General features: G+C 42.6%; 1 protein-coding gene across 8 annotated transcripts in view; it reads right to left on the reverse strand.

The window, feature by feature from the left end:
* LOC110490036 (MAGUK p55 subfamily member 7) overlaps positions 1 to 12,805 on the reverse strand; it is a 269,143-nt gene that overhangs the window by 200,765 nt on the left and 55,573 nt on the right. For 4 of the 8 annotated variants that reach the window (XR_005036089.1, XM_036944336.1, XM_036944335.1 and 1 more), the window contains 3 exons: positions 6,056 to 6,202; positions 3,488 to 3,596; positions 3,253 to 3,339 (listed from right to left, as the gene is read on the reverse strand). The exons of 2 other annotated variants lie outside the window; for them this stretch is intronic. The gene's annotated coding sequence lies outside the window, so the exon portion shown is untranslated. Of the gene's footprint in view, positions 1 to 3,252; positions 3,340 to 3,487; positions 3,597 to 6,055; positions 6,764 to 12,805 lie in introns of those variants that run through there. 2 more of the 8 variants (XM_036944338.1, XM_036944337.1) reach the window with 2 other exon arrangements.

Consider the following 12,805-nt stretch of genomic DNA (forward strand, 5'->3'; position numbering starts at 1 on the left):
ATTGTTGGTTAAGGGCTTGTAAGTAAGCATTTCACGGTAAGGTCTACCTGTTGTATTCGACGCATGTGACAAATACATTTAGTCTGTAATATGACATGAGCAATTCCACAGTAATGGAATTGCACTGAGTTTAAGAAACGATACAACTCCATGCACAATGACTACTTTTATACATTTACACCAAACATTTTACAAAGACACATTTACTGTAAGAACTGTGCAGATGCAAAGTTTGGTAATAGAAGACCACGTTTTCCAAAACCTCTTAAATATCTGCCCCAGAATAAAGATTTATAAATTAAATAATTTATAAAGAAAGAATAAGGTGTTAGCTATGGCATGGCAACATGACGTTGAAGCGATTGAAGTGAAGCGATTTTACACCCGGTAACAGAATTGCTGTAACATAATTTCATCATGGGTTCCAGATCTGCACAAAAATGCAGAATTATGGAAATTAATGTCTTTCTCTTCCTGGTGATGTATCCTAAATTGTGCTTCAAGTTCCTCTGTGTCCATATCACCAAGGAATTATCATCATTGTCCACACACACCAACACAGTCATGAAGAAGGCACTACACCACCTCCTCCCCCTCAGGAGCCTGAAAAGATTTGGCACAGCCACCTAAAGTCAGACTTTTCTCTCTGCTACCACATGACAAGTTGTACCAATGCAGCAAGTCTGGAACCAACAGGACCCTCAACAGCTTCTACCCCAAAGCCATAAGACTGCTTAATTGTTAGTTAAATTGTTAACCAATAGCTACAGTTGCTCCTCCATTAAAAGTTGCGTCATACTGCAGCACACCTTGCGGGCTATTGCAGAATTCTATGGCACGTTATTTAATTGTCAGCCATTTTTACCATTAATGCAAGTTAGTGCTAGTTTGACCACCAGAGGGCATCTTTTAAAAGGATTTGATAGTCTTCAATATTGGCATTAATAGATCATTTAAAACCTTTGTTGTAAGAACATAGTATATGGGATTGATTTTAAGAAATGTAGCTTCATTAATTTGATTAATATGATGGTGTTTCTATTCCAAGAAAAACAAAACCCCTATGGCGCTGTACAACGTGACGTCAGGAGTAGGCTACAGTACTAAGAGCATAAGAGGATTGGAGGATTCTAAAATAACATCTAAGGTGCCGTCACGCCCTGACCTTAGAGATCCTTATTTATTCTCTATGTTTGGTTAGGTCAGGGTGTGACTCGGGTGGGAGAATCTGTTTTCTATTTCTTTGTTGTTTTTGCCTAGTTGGTTCCCAATCAGAGGCAGCTGTCTATCGTTGTTTCTGATTGGGGATCATATATAAGTTGTCATTTTCCGTTTGGGTTTTGTGGGGTGTTATTTTCCGTTTAGTATCTGTGCCTGACGGAACAGTTCGCTTTCGTTTTTGGATTTGTTATTTTTGTTTGAGTGATTCTTGACAATAAAGATCATGAACACTTTCCACGCTGCGCTTTGGTCCACTCTTCCTTATGACGACGAGCGTTACAGGTGCATAACATTTCCATACCCTAATTGTAGTGTAACCAATACCCAAATGAAGATTCAGTGAAAATAAAAAATAAAAATCTCATTGATTAATCAAGACCAGTGTCACGGCCGTCGAAAGAAGTGGACCAAAGTGCAGCGTGGTGAGCGTACATATTCCTTTTTATTAGAATGTCGCCAACAAAAACAATAAACAATACAAAACTACCGTGAAGACAGCTGTCCCTGATTGAGAACCATACCCGGCCAAAACATATAAATAAAGAAACATAGAAAACAAAACATAGAATGCCCACCCCACATCACAGCCTGACCTAACCAAATAGAGAAATAAAATGGCTCTAAGGTCAGGGCGTGACAACCAGTCCCCATGCTTGTCTCATAGCAGCAAGAAATAATGCTGAAAAAGTTATTGCTCCTAACTTCAATATGCTTTTTAAATAAATAAGACCTACACCACTTTTAACAGAACATTAGTTAACACTAGCGAGACTCATTTCACTCACGGTAGGCCTACAGACTCTCCGCCAATAATTACATTTTGTTTTCATTTAACCTAGAGTGAGCGAGATGCAGTATCTAAGACCGCTGCACCCCTCGGGAGGCCCCATCCAAAGTTTTTGATGATGATCAATTGCCGTGCACAAAGTATCAAAAAACAGAGAGGTGTTGGTAAAGGTATATTGTCCTGCTAATAGCCCATAATGGGCTATTATATTACTGTACATGGTGTCCAGCTCAGGATAACTAAAACATTTGTTAAAGACTATCAGAAAAAATGTTGGTACTTATTTATTTTGATCCAAAGCCATGAACGAGTTTTATGCTGGTGCCGGGGTTATATGACTGTGCCATCAACTTGATTAAATATAACGATATTTTGGAGATGATTTTGTTTTCAAAAAAACGAAAGTGAGCGATTGTAATCTGAATAAAGACAAAAATAATATTTGTTAAGGCCAAAACATTTATTTCTGTTTTTAGAGGGAGAGAAACGCTGGGCCAATTGTCCCTATGGGACTCCCAATCACGGTCGGATGTGATACATAATAATAATAATACTTTTTCCCCCTTCCACATGTTAAAGGTTCAGATTGATAAATGCTTTTTTAACAATTATGATATTTAAGTTTAACCACAACATTGTTGTATTATTTGTTCTGTCTTTTCTGGTGGATTAAACTGAAAACAACGGTTGTTTGTGATACAGATAACCCTACTAAGAAATATATTGGACGGAACAGCAGAACAGCATAACGGTCCGTACAGCCCTTGCTGTGCCCGGTGAGCAGTTGTCAAGTTCTGTTGGCAGAAGAGGAATGGAAATGCCAGAGTGAACCGACGACCTAACGAATCCGCCAGGTATGTTGACTCCAGGTATGTTGCCAGGTATGTTGCCTGGCATGGATTGTGACTCCTTCTCTTTCCTCACCCTCTTAAACGCGTCATTCTCCTCCTGACTCTCCGCCAATGCCGCCTGACTCTCTGCCAATGACGAGTGACTCTCTGCCAATACCGCCTGGCTCTGGACCAATGCATCAGCTGTCGCCCGTATCTCTGCCCTCAGATAATGTTTCTCTTTCTGCTGGTTTGCCTTCATTGACTCGATCTCGGTCTTCAAAGTTTGAATCTGATCCATGTGCACCTTCATCAGATGAGCAGAATGGTACCGCCCTGAGCCCCCATCGATTACAGTGGCCTATGATAGAATCGATATATCAATTAAGAATTGACTAAGTGACTCCAACTCACAAAATCTGCGGCCCATTTCAGTGCGGCCCATTGTCCAGCCCTTTGCTCACTGATCTCCCTTGATGGTTGTCGGCATGGTTGTATGCTCTGCAAAAACACATTCATGTTTTTAGTACACAAATTGATTTGGTTTTTATTTAACCTTTATTTAATTATCAATTTTATTACACAGTATGTGTACACATTGAGAGGCTATATACGTTTTTTTTAAGAAAATGCACCGAAACCAAAATACCTCAGCTCCGGCTCATTTTCAAGTCCTCTGGTGGTTACGGTCCGAACCCTGGAACGGATAGCACCACAGAAAGAAACTGGTTTGATGAAAACGATGATGTCCATTTCATCTGTTAGATAACACAGTTACCATTCAAAAACGAGCTGTTTATGGGTGGAGTTTGGGGCAGGGTGAGGAGTACTGGAAAAGTACTACAAGTGTGTTTGAAAACTTGTTTTCAAAATGCCTCTAGCTGTCCATCACTACTGTAAATAAACACACAGCATCTTGTTTACATCCTGTTTACATTCTTTATTGTAACCACAACGTCACAAATAATTTGTATCTATCTTTCCGATTACTTTCAGAGTTTGGGATTTACAAACGTGCACTTTTCACGTCTGTAACGTCCGTCGTTAAATGAAGACCAAGTTGCAGCGTGGTAGGCCTACATTTTCATTATTTTTAAATGTTCCACCAACAAACAATAAACAACTCAACGAATGTAAAGCTAGGAGTGCAACACACAAAGACAAGGTGGGAAAAAGGGCTGCCTAAGTATGATCCCCAATCAGAGACAACGATACACAGCTGCCTCTGATTGGGAACCATACTCGGCCAACAAAGAAATAGAAACATAAACCTACCAAATAGAGAATTTAAAGGGTCTCAAAGGTCATGGCGTGACAGTAGCCCGCTCCCTACGCTGATCGTCGCCGTAGACTCCAGACCGTGAATCGTTGCCGGAGGAACCGGACCGTGGATCATCGCTGGAGGCTCTGAACTGGGAACCACCGCTGGTGGCTCCGGACTGCAGATCATCGCAGGAGACACCGGACTGGGAACCCCTGCTGGAGGCAGCTCGTCGCTGGAAGCTCCAGACAATCGCTGGAGACTCCGGTCCGTATTATTATATATTTTTTTTAAATTGCCCTCCGAATTCATATATAAGGGGAATTGTTCGCGCCATTATTAGTTACATTATTTTAGATTGAACGTGCAGACAGGCACAAAGAATAGCGGGAACAGTACCCTTGTCAGCTCCATTATTAAGGCAATATCCATTAAAGTGTTGCTCTGTGCTACTCAGTGGGGCGGGGTGGAGGTCCACCCCCCACTCCCTCTCCTCCTCCTCCCTTCCCCATGGGTTAGGTCCGTCTTCTGTGCGCTGCTCTGTGGCCTGTCCCGTGCCTCCTGCCCTCGTACCTTGAACCTTGTGCGCCTACCACTATCTCAGTGGATAAAGCTGGAGTTGTGTGCCACTCGGGAGCCATGACCAATATGACCAATATATTGTTACATCTGCTCCTGCCACGCCCTCTACTTCTCATCCTGGACCTTCCTAAACCTACCACCACTACCCCAGTGCTCTCTCCCTCTCACTCCCTCTGTGTATGTGTGTGTGTGTGTGTGTGTGTGTGTGTGTGTGTGTGTGTGTGTGTGTGTGTGTGTGTGTGTGTGTGTGTGTGTGTGTGATTGTGTGAGTGGTGACAGGTGTGCTGGAAGCAGAGCATGCAACCTGTTCCATAATCAAGAACCCTACAAATACTTAGCCCTGCCACTTCCACACTGACAGATCGTAGCCTCTACTCATCCTGTCTGCTCTGACTCTGGTACCTGTCTCCAGTCCCTCATCTCCTCAGTCCTGCTTCCCTGCCCTGGATCCCGCTCTACTGCTTCATTGGATTCCGCTCCAAATCTGCTTACCCGGTTCCTAATCTCCTTGCTCCCTGCCTCAGCCTCAGTATGGCTTCCCTACTACCGCCCCGAGATTACCCTGGACTGCACCCCATCTCCTATCCTTGTCTCCTCGTCGGAGTCTGCTTTTGGGTTCACCTGCTCCGACCCGCATAACATATATATTGTCCTGCTAGAAACGTTGTTTGCAGAATTTACAGCCTGCTATGCTTGTGAAAAACAGGGTTAATAATATATCTGTGAGAATATCTAAGGGTGTCACGCCTGACCATAGAGAGCCTTGTTATTCTCTCTTTTGGTTAGGTCGAGGTGTGACTAGCGGGGGTGTTCCTATCTAGGTTGTTTGTATTTCTATGTTGGCTTGGTATGGTTCCCAATCAGAGGCAGCTGTTTATCGTTGTCTCTGATTGGGGATCATAATTAGGCAGCCATTTCCCCATTGTGCTTTGTGGGATCTTGTTTTTGTGTAGCTGCCTGTGAGCAGCCCAGAACGTCACGTTTCGTTTTCTTTTGTATAGGTTTTGGTACTGTGCTGTTTAGCCCTACTAGACGTTACGTTTCGTTTTGTATTTGTTGTTTTTTCGGTGTTCATTTAAGAAATTAAAATGTACGCCTACCACGCTGCACCTTGGTCCGATCCTTCCATCGACGAGCGTAACAAAGGGGCTTTTATATTATTCTAAATTAATTAATAATAATTAATAATAATAGCTTTGTTTTAAAATAACAATATTTTGGAGATGATTTCGTTTTCAAATAACGTAAAGTGAGCGAGAAAAGGGCCATTCTTGAACATGGGGTGAAACATTGTTACTAATTTGTAAATACAGCCAGTTTGTCATTTAGAATGATTTATTTCTGTTTTAAGAGGGAGAGAAATCAAAAGCCTACCATCACCTCATGGGTCTCCCGGTCGCAGCCGGCACGGGTATTGAACCAGCGTCTGTAGCAACGCAGTTTGCACTGCGATGTAGTGTCTTAGACCGCTGCGCCTCTCAGGCTCTGTATAATGTGGCCGGTCGGGAGTAGGCTACAGTACTACAGAAAGAGAAAAATCATTTCCACACTAATTGTAGTCCAAGTTTCTCTTAGAATAAAAACTTTTGTGTAACAGTTTTAGTAAACAACACTGACCAGAAGTAACAAAAATATATGTTTATTCCAGGTGTGTCTGCAGGACAGAGGAATAGCAATTCTTACCTTCTTCATCCTCATCATTCAGTTCATTGAAATTAAATGTTGAAGTCGTGCACAGTTAGCAGTTTCCATGTTGTTTATGTCGCCCATTCATTGTCATTTAGAGACACAGTAGCGCATTGGGACCCAAAAGCATAATCAGTGCTGGTCTGGAGCAATGAAGTAGTGACGCAGGGTACCGTATTAAACCACAAATTACCTGAGTCCCGCAGCATAACCACAACTTTTAGTTTAGCAAGCATTGTAGCTGCATTGACTGTTTGCTTAAACTATTTTTCACTCATCACATATGTTAATTATCGATCCTGTTACCTAGTCACTTTATCCCTACCTATATGTATACAGTGCCTTCGGAAAGTATTCAGACCAATTTAACTTTTTGACATTTTGTTACGTTACAGCTTATTCTAAAATGGATTAGATAAATAAAATCCTCAGCAATCTACACACAATACCCCATAATGACAAAGCGAAAACAGATTTTTGGAAAAACACATACCTTATTTACATAAGTATTCAGACCATTTGCTATGTGACTTGAAATTGAGCTCAGGTGCACCCTGTTTCCATTGATCATCCTTGAGATGTTTCTACAACTTGATTGGAGTCCACCTGTGGTAAATTCAATTGATTGGACATGATTTGGAAAGGCACACACCTGTCTATATAATGTCCCACAGTTGACAGTGCATGTCAGAGCAAAAACCAAGTCATGAAATCCAAGGAATTGTCCGTAGAGCTCCGAGATATGATTGTGTCGAGGCACAGATCTGGGGAAGGGTCCCAAGAACACAGTGGCTTCCATCATTCTTCAATGGAAGAAGTTTTGGAATCACCAAGACACTTTCTAGAGCTAGCCGCTTGGCCAAAACGAGAGGGGAGGTGACCAAGAACCCCATGGTCACTCTGACAGAGCTCTAGAGGTCCTCTGTGGAGGTGAGAGAATCTTCCAGAAGGCCAACCATCTTTGCAGCACGCCACCAATCAGGCCTTTATGGTAGAGTGGCCAGACAGAATCCACTCCTCAGTAAAAGGCATATGACAGCCCGCTTAGAGTTTGCCAAAAGGCACTTAAAGACTCTCAGACCATGAGAAACAAGATTTTCTTGTCTGATGAAACCAAGATAGAACTCTTTGGCCTGAATGCCAAGTGTCACGTCTGGAGGAAACCTGGCAGCATCCCTATGGTGAAGCATGGTGGTGGCAGCATCATGCTGTGGGAATGTTTTTCAGTGGCAGGGACAGGGAGACTAGTCAGGATCAAGGGAAAGATGAACAGAGAAAGGTACAGAGAGATCCTTGATGAGAACCTGCTCCAGAGCGCTCAGGACCTCAGACTGGGGCGAGAGAGACAGAGAAAGAGAGAGAGGGGGGAGACTGATGATAGTGCCGAGGAAGATGGCAGCATCGTGACTAGCTCTTAAATAAAATATATACTGCAAAGTTTTCTATGTACTATTTTTACATTATTAGTTCAGGAAATGTTTTGTGTCATTTCATACAGCCTACTTAGATGTGTGTGTATATGTTGTGTAATTTGTTAGATATTACTGCACTGTCGGAGCAAGAAGCACAAGCATTTCGCTACACCCGCAATAACATCTGCTAACCACGTGTATGTGACCAGAAACATTTGATTTGAGGTTCACCTTCCAACATGACAACGACCCTAAGCACACAGCCAAGACAATGAAGGAGTGGCTTCGAGACAAGTCTCTGAATGTCTTTGAGTGGCCCAGCCAGAGCCCGGACTTGAACCCGATCTAACAACTCTGGAGACCTGAAAATAGCTGTGCACACCTCAAAACAGGTGTGCCAATCTTGTAGCGTCAAACCTAAGAAGACTCAAGGGTTTAATGGTTGCAAAAGGTGCTTCAACAAAGTACTGAGTTAAGGGTCTGAATACTTATGTAAATGTGATATTTCTGTTTTTTGTTTTTATCTCTCTGCATTGTTGGAAAGGGCCGATAAAGTAAGCATTTTACTGTTTAGTCTCTACCTGTTGATTATGAAGCATGTGACAAATAACATTTTATTTGGTTTAAATAGGTCCACAAAGGGTAGAAATATGCAATATACCCAAATTTGGGTATTATTCTACACACTAGCTATCATTTTATAAAAAGTCTAGTAAATCAATTTAATATACACCATCACAATAAATGTATTATTTATTTTAAATCAGGTCTAATGATATAAATAATATGTATTTTTAAAGAACAGATGAGTTGGCCTACTGTATGTTATCTGGCTATGCTCCATGCTGTAGGCTTGTTCATTGAGCCGACAAGACATGCTTATAAGTCCAATGTCATTTATTATATTATATGATTTTATAGTAAGAAGAATATCAATGAAAGTACCTGAATAAAATAGAAAGGACATCTTTCCCATTCCATAGCAAGTGTGCATGTGAAGTGGCTATATTGAGCGTAAAAGTGATCATTTGAAACAGGTCCTATAGCTGGATTTAGAGTTACTTGGCAACTTTAGTTGTGAATGATGCAAACATTAGAATGTCTTAGAAATCAAAACATATACAGTATGGGCTGCATGGTGCGACTATAGGCTATTGATGATTTGAGAAAGTACCTCAGGCTGCACAGCTGTTCTCTCACCAAGTGATGTTGGTGAGAGCTGTTCTCTCACTGCTCAAAAAAATAAAGGGAACACTAAAATAACACATCCTAGATCTGAATGAATGAAATATTCTTATTAAATACTTTTTTCTTTAAAGAGTTGAATGTACTGACAACAAAATCACACAAAAATTATCAATGGAAATCAAATTTATCAACCCATGGAGGTCTGGATTTGGAGTCACACTCAAAATTAAAGTGGAAAACCACACTACAGGCTGATCCAACTTTAATGTAATGTCCTTAAAACAAGTCAAAATGATGCACAGTAGTTATTTGGCCTCCACGTGCCTGTATGACCTCCCTACAACATGCTCCTGATGAGGTGGTGGATGGTCTCCTGAGAGATCTCCTCCCAGACCTGGACTAAAGCATCCGCCAACTCCTGGACAGTCTGTGGTGCAACATGGCGTTGGTGGATGGAGCGAGACATGATGTCCCAGATGTGCTCAATTGGATTCAGGTCTGGGGAACGGGCGGGCCAGTCCATAGCATCAATGCCTTCCTCTTGCAGGAACTGCTGACACACTCCAGCCACATGAGGTCTAGCATTGTCTTGCATTAGGAGGAACCCAGGGCCAACCGCACCCGCATATGGTCTCACAAGGGGTTAGAGGATCTCATCTCGGTACCTAATGGCAGTCAGGCTACCTCTGGCGAGCACATGGAGGGCTGTGCGGCCCCCCAAAGAAATGCCACCCCACACCATGACTGACCCACCGCCAAACCGGTCATGCTGGAGGATGTTGCAGGCAGCAGAACGTTCTCCATGGCGTCTCCAGACTCTGTCACGTCTGTCACATGTGCTCAGTGTGAACCTGCTTTCATCTGTGAAGAGCACAGGGCGCCAGTGGCGAATTTGCCAATCTTGGTGTTCTCTGGCAAAAGCCAAACGTCATGCACGGTGTTGGGCTGTAAGCACAACCCCCACCTGTGGACATCGGGGCCTCATACAACCCTCATAGAGTCTGTTTCTGACCGTTTGAGCAGACACATGCACATTTGTGGCCTGCTGGAGGTCATTTTGCAGGGCTCTGGCAGTGCTCCTCCTGCTCCTCCTTGCACAAAGGCGGAGGTAGCGGTCCTGCTGCTGGGTTGTTGCCCTCCTACGGCCTCCTCCACGTCTCCTGATGTACTGGCCTGTCTCCTGGTAGCGCCTCCATACTCTGGACACTACGATGACAGACACAGCACACCTTCTTGCCACAGCTCGCATTGATGTCCCATCCTGGATGAGCTGCACTACCTGAACCACTTGTGTGGGTTGTAGACTCCGTCTCATGCTACCACTAGAGTGAAAGCACCGCCAGCATTCAAAAGTGACCAAAACATCAGCCAGGAAGCATAGGAACTGAGAAGTGGTCTGTGGTCACCACCACTCCTTTATTGGGGGTGTCTTGCTAATTGCCTATAATTTCCACCTGTTGTCTATTTCATTTGCACAACAGCTTGTGAAATTTATTGTCAATCAGTGTTGCTTCCTAAGTGGACAGTTTGATTTCACAGAAGTGTGATTGACTTGGAGTTACATTGTGTTGTTTAAGTGTTCGCTTTATTTTTTTGAGCAGTGTAGTTTAGATTTAGAATGGTCCATTATCAAATGGGCAGAAACAGGGGCAGTACATTTCATCCATATGCACTTGAATTGTAAATGAAGGCGCTTCCTGCTTGTCTGGATTGAAATGATACCAGATAGGTTACTTCTGTTTTATAGGGGAGCTGTGTTTAATATGAGCAGCTAAGAAATAAATATAAGAACACTTATTTCACTCCACACATCAACCACTTGAGGAGCATGTTCTTGATGTGCGACAGGTGATATTCCGCCCCAACTCTGTATGCCATGGACTTTCCAGCCCTGTTCCAGCAGCTACCCAGTGCTTCATTTGGGAAACCAAGTTAAATCTGTTCTGGAACATCGATAGGAACATGTTTACGCAATGAAACATATTTCACGAAGCTGTTGACAGCCCCTCTGTGTGCTCGAGAAAGGAATAAAGGAGAGAGAGAGAAGGAAATGCATGGTGGTGAGATATTTTGTAGCTAAAAGGTCAATTGTCAACCAATTAATTATGAAAATATTTTTTGAAATACTAGGCTATTCAAAACCATATAAAACTTCACTATAATTGTAAGCTAACTGTAAGATACCCTAAACAATCAATGAACCAACAATGAACCAACAGCATCGCCTAGGGCTATACAGCATCGCCTAGGTTCTATCGTGGATAGAAATGTTTGAGCGTAGCATAAGGTTACCAGTCCATCCAGTATGCATAATAATACAGTCCACACTCAAAGGGGATTACTCAAAATGTGTTTCATTTTGGAGTAAAGGCTAGACCATTGATGTACCAAAGGAAATGACTTATAATTTCTTTAGTCATTTTTTATTTAATTTTATGGTTCAAATTATACCCTTTTTTCTCCGAAACGTCTTGGTATCTAATTGGTAGTTACAGTCTTGTCTAATCGTTGCAAATCCGTACGGACTCGAGAGAGTGGTGAAGGTCGAGAGCCGTGGGTCCTCCGAAACACACCCCTGCCAAGCCGCACTGCTTCTTGACATAATGCCCACTTAACCCGGAAGCCAGCCGCAATGTGTCGGAGGAAACACTGTACACCTGGCGACCATGTCAGCGTGCACTGCGCCCGGCCCGCCACAGGAGTCGCTAGTGCACGATGGGACAAGGGCATCCCTGCCGGTCAAACCCTCCCCTAACCCAGACGATGCTGGGCCAATTGTGTGCCGCCACATGGGTCTCCCAGTCACGGCCGGCTGCAACAGAGCATGTACCACTCGGGAGGGACCAAAGAGATCATAAATCAGTTTGGTTGTATGTTTTTCTTTTTTTAACCTTTATTTAACTAGGAAAAGCCCATTGAGACCCAGAGTATCTTTTCAAGGGAGACCTGGCCAAGAAGGCAGCAACAGTCAATACATTACAGAATTAAAACATACAACAATACCATACAACAACATGATCAAGCCCAAAAAAAAAACATTTACACTCCTACGTAATAGTCTCCCATCAATACTTTAAATTCATTCATTGTCACTAACATATCTAGATGAAGCATGGGTTGTAGACTATTCCATGAGTCTGGTACACAAGAAGAGAAGGCAGTCTTGCCTAATACTGTGAATGTCCGGGGGATTTTAAGTAGCAACCACCTAGCAGACCGGGTATGGTAACTGCTGGCGGTGAAGGAAACCAGACTACAGAGGTAAAGAGGGAGATTACTCAAAAGGGCTTGGTAGATGAACACATACAAATGTATCATTTCTGTGCAGGTGTGTCTGCAGGACAGAGGAATAGCAATTCTTACACTATTGCTCTAAATTCAATCACCTTCTTCATCCTCATCATTCAGTTCATTGAAATCGTGCACATTTAGAAGTTTCCATGTTGTTTATGTCGCCCATTCATTGTCAGTTAGAGACACAGTAGTGCCCAAAAGCATAATCAGTGCTCTAACTCCCCCTTGTGCTGGTCTGGAGCAAAGAAGTAGTGACGCAGGGTACCGTATTAAACCACAAATTACCTGAGTCCCGCAGCATAACCACAACTTTTAGTTGAGCAAGCATTGTAGCTGCATTGACTTTTTGCTTAAATTATTTTTGACTTATCACATATGTTAATTATCGAACCTGTTGCCTAGTCACTTTATCCCTACCTATATATATACAGTGCCTTCGGAAAGTATTCAGGCCAATTGACTATTTCGACATTTTGTTGCGTTACAGCTTATTTTAAAATTGAGTTTACTCAAAGGGGCTTTGTAGATGAACACATACAAATGT

The sequence above is a fragment of the Oncorhynchus mykiss genome, chromosome 15 (assembly GCF_013265735.2).
Source record: "Oncorhynchus mykiss isolate Arlee chromosome 15, USDA_OmykA_1.1, whole genome shotgun sequence".
NCBI classification, from domain to species: domain Eukaryota; kingdom Metazoa; phylum Chordata; class Actinopteri; order Salmoniformes; family Salmonidae; genus Oncorhynchus; species Oncorhynchus mykiss.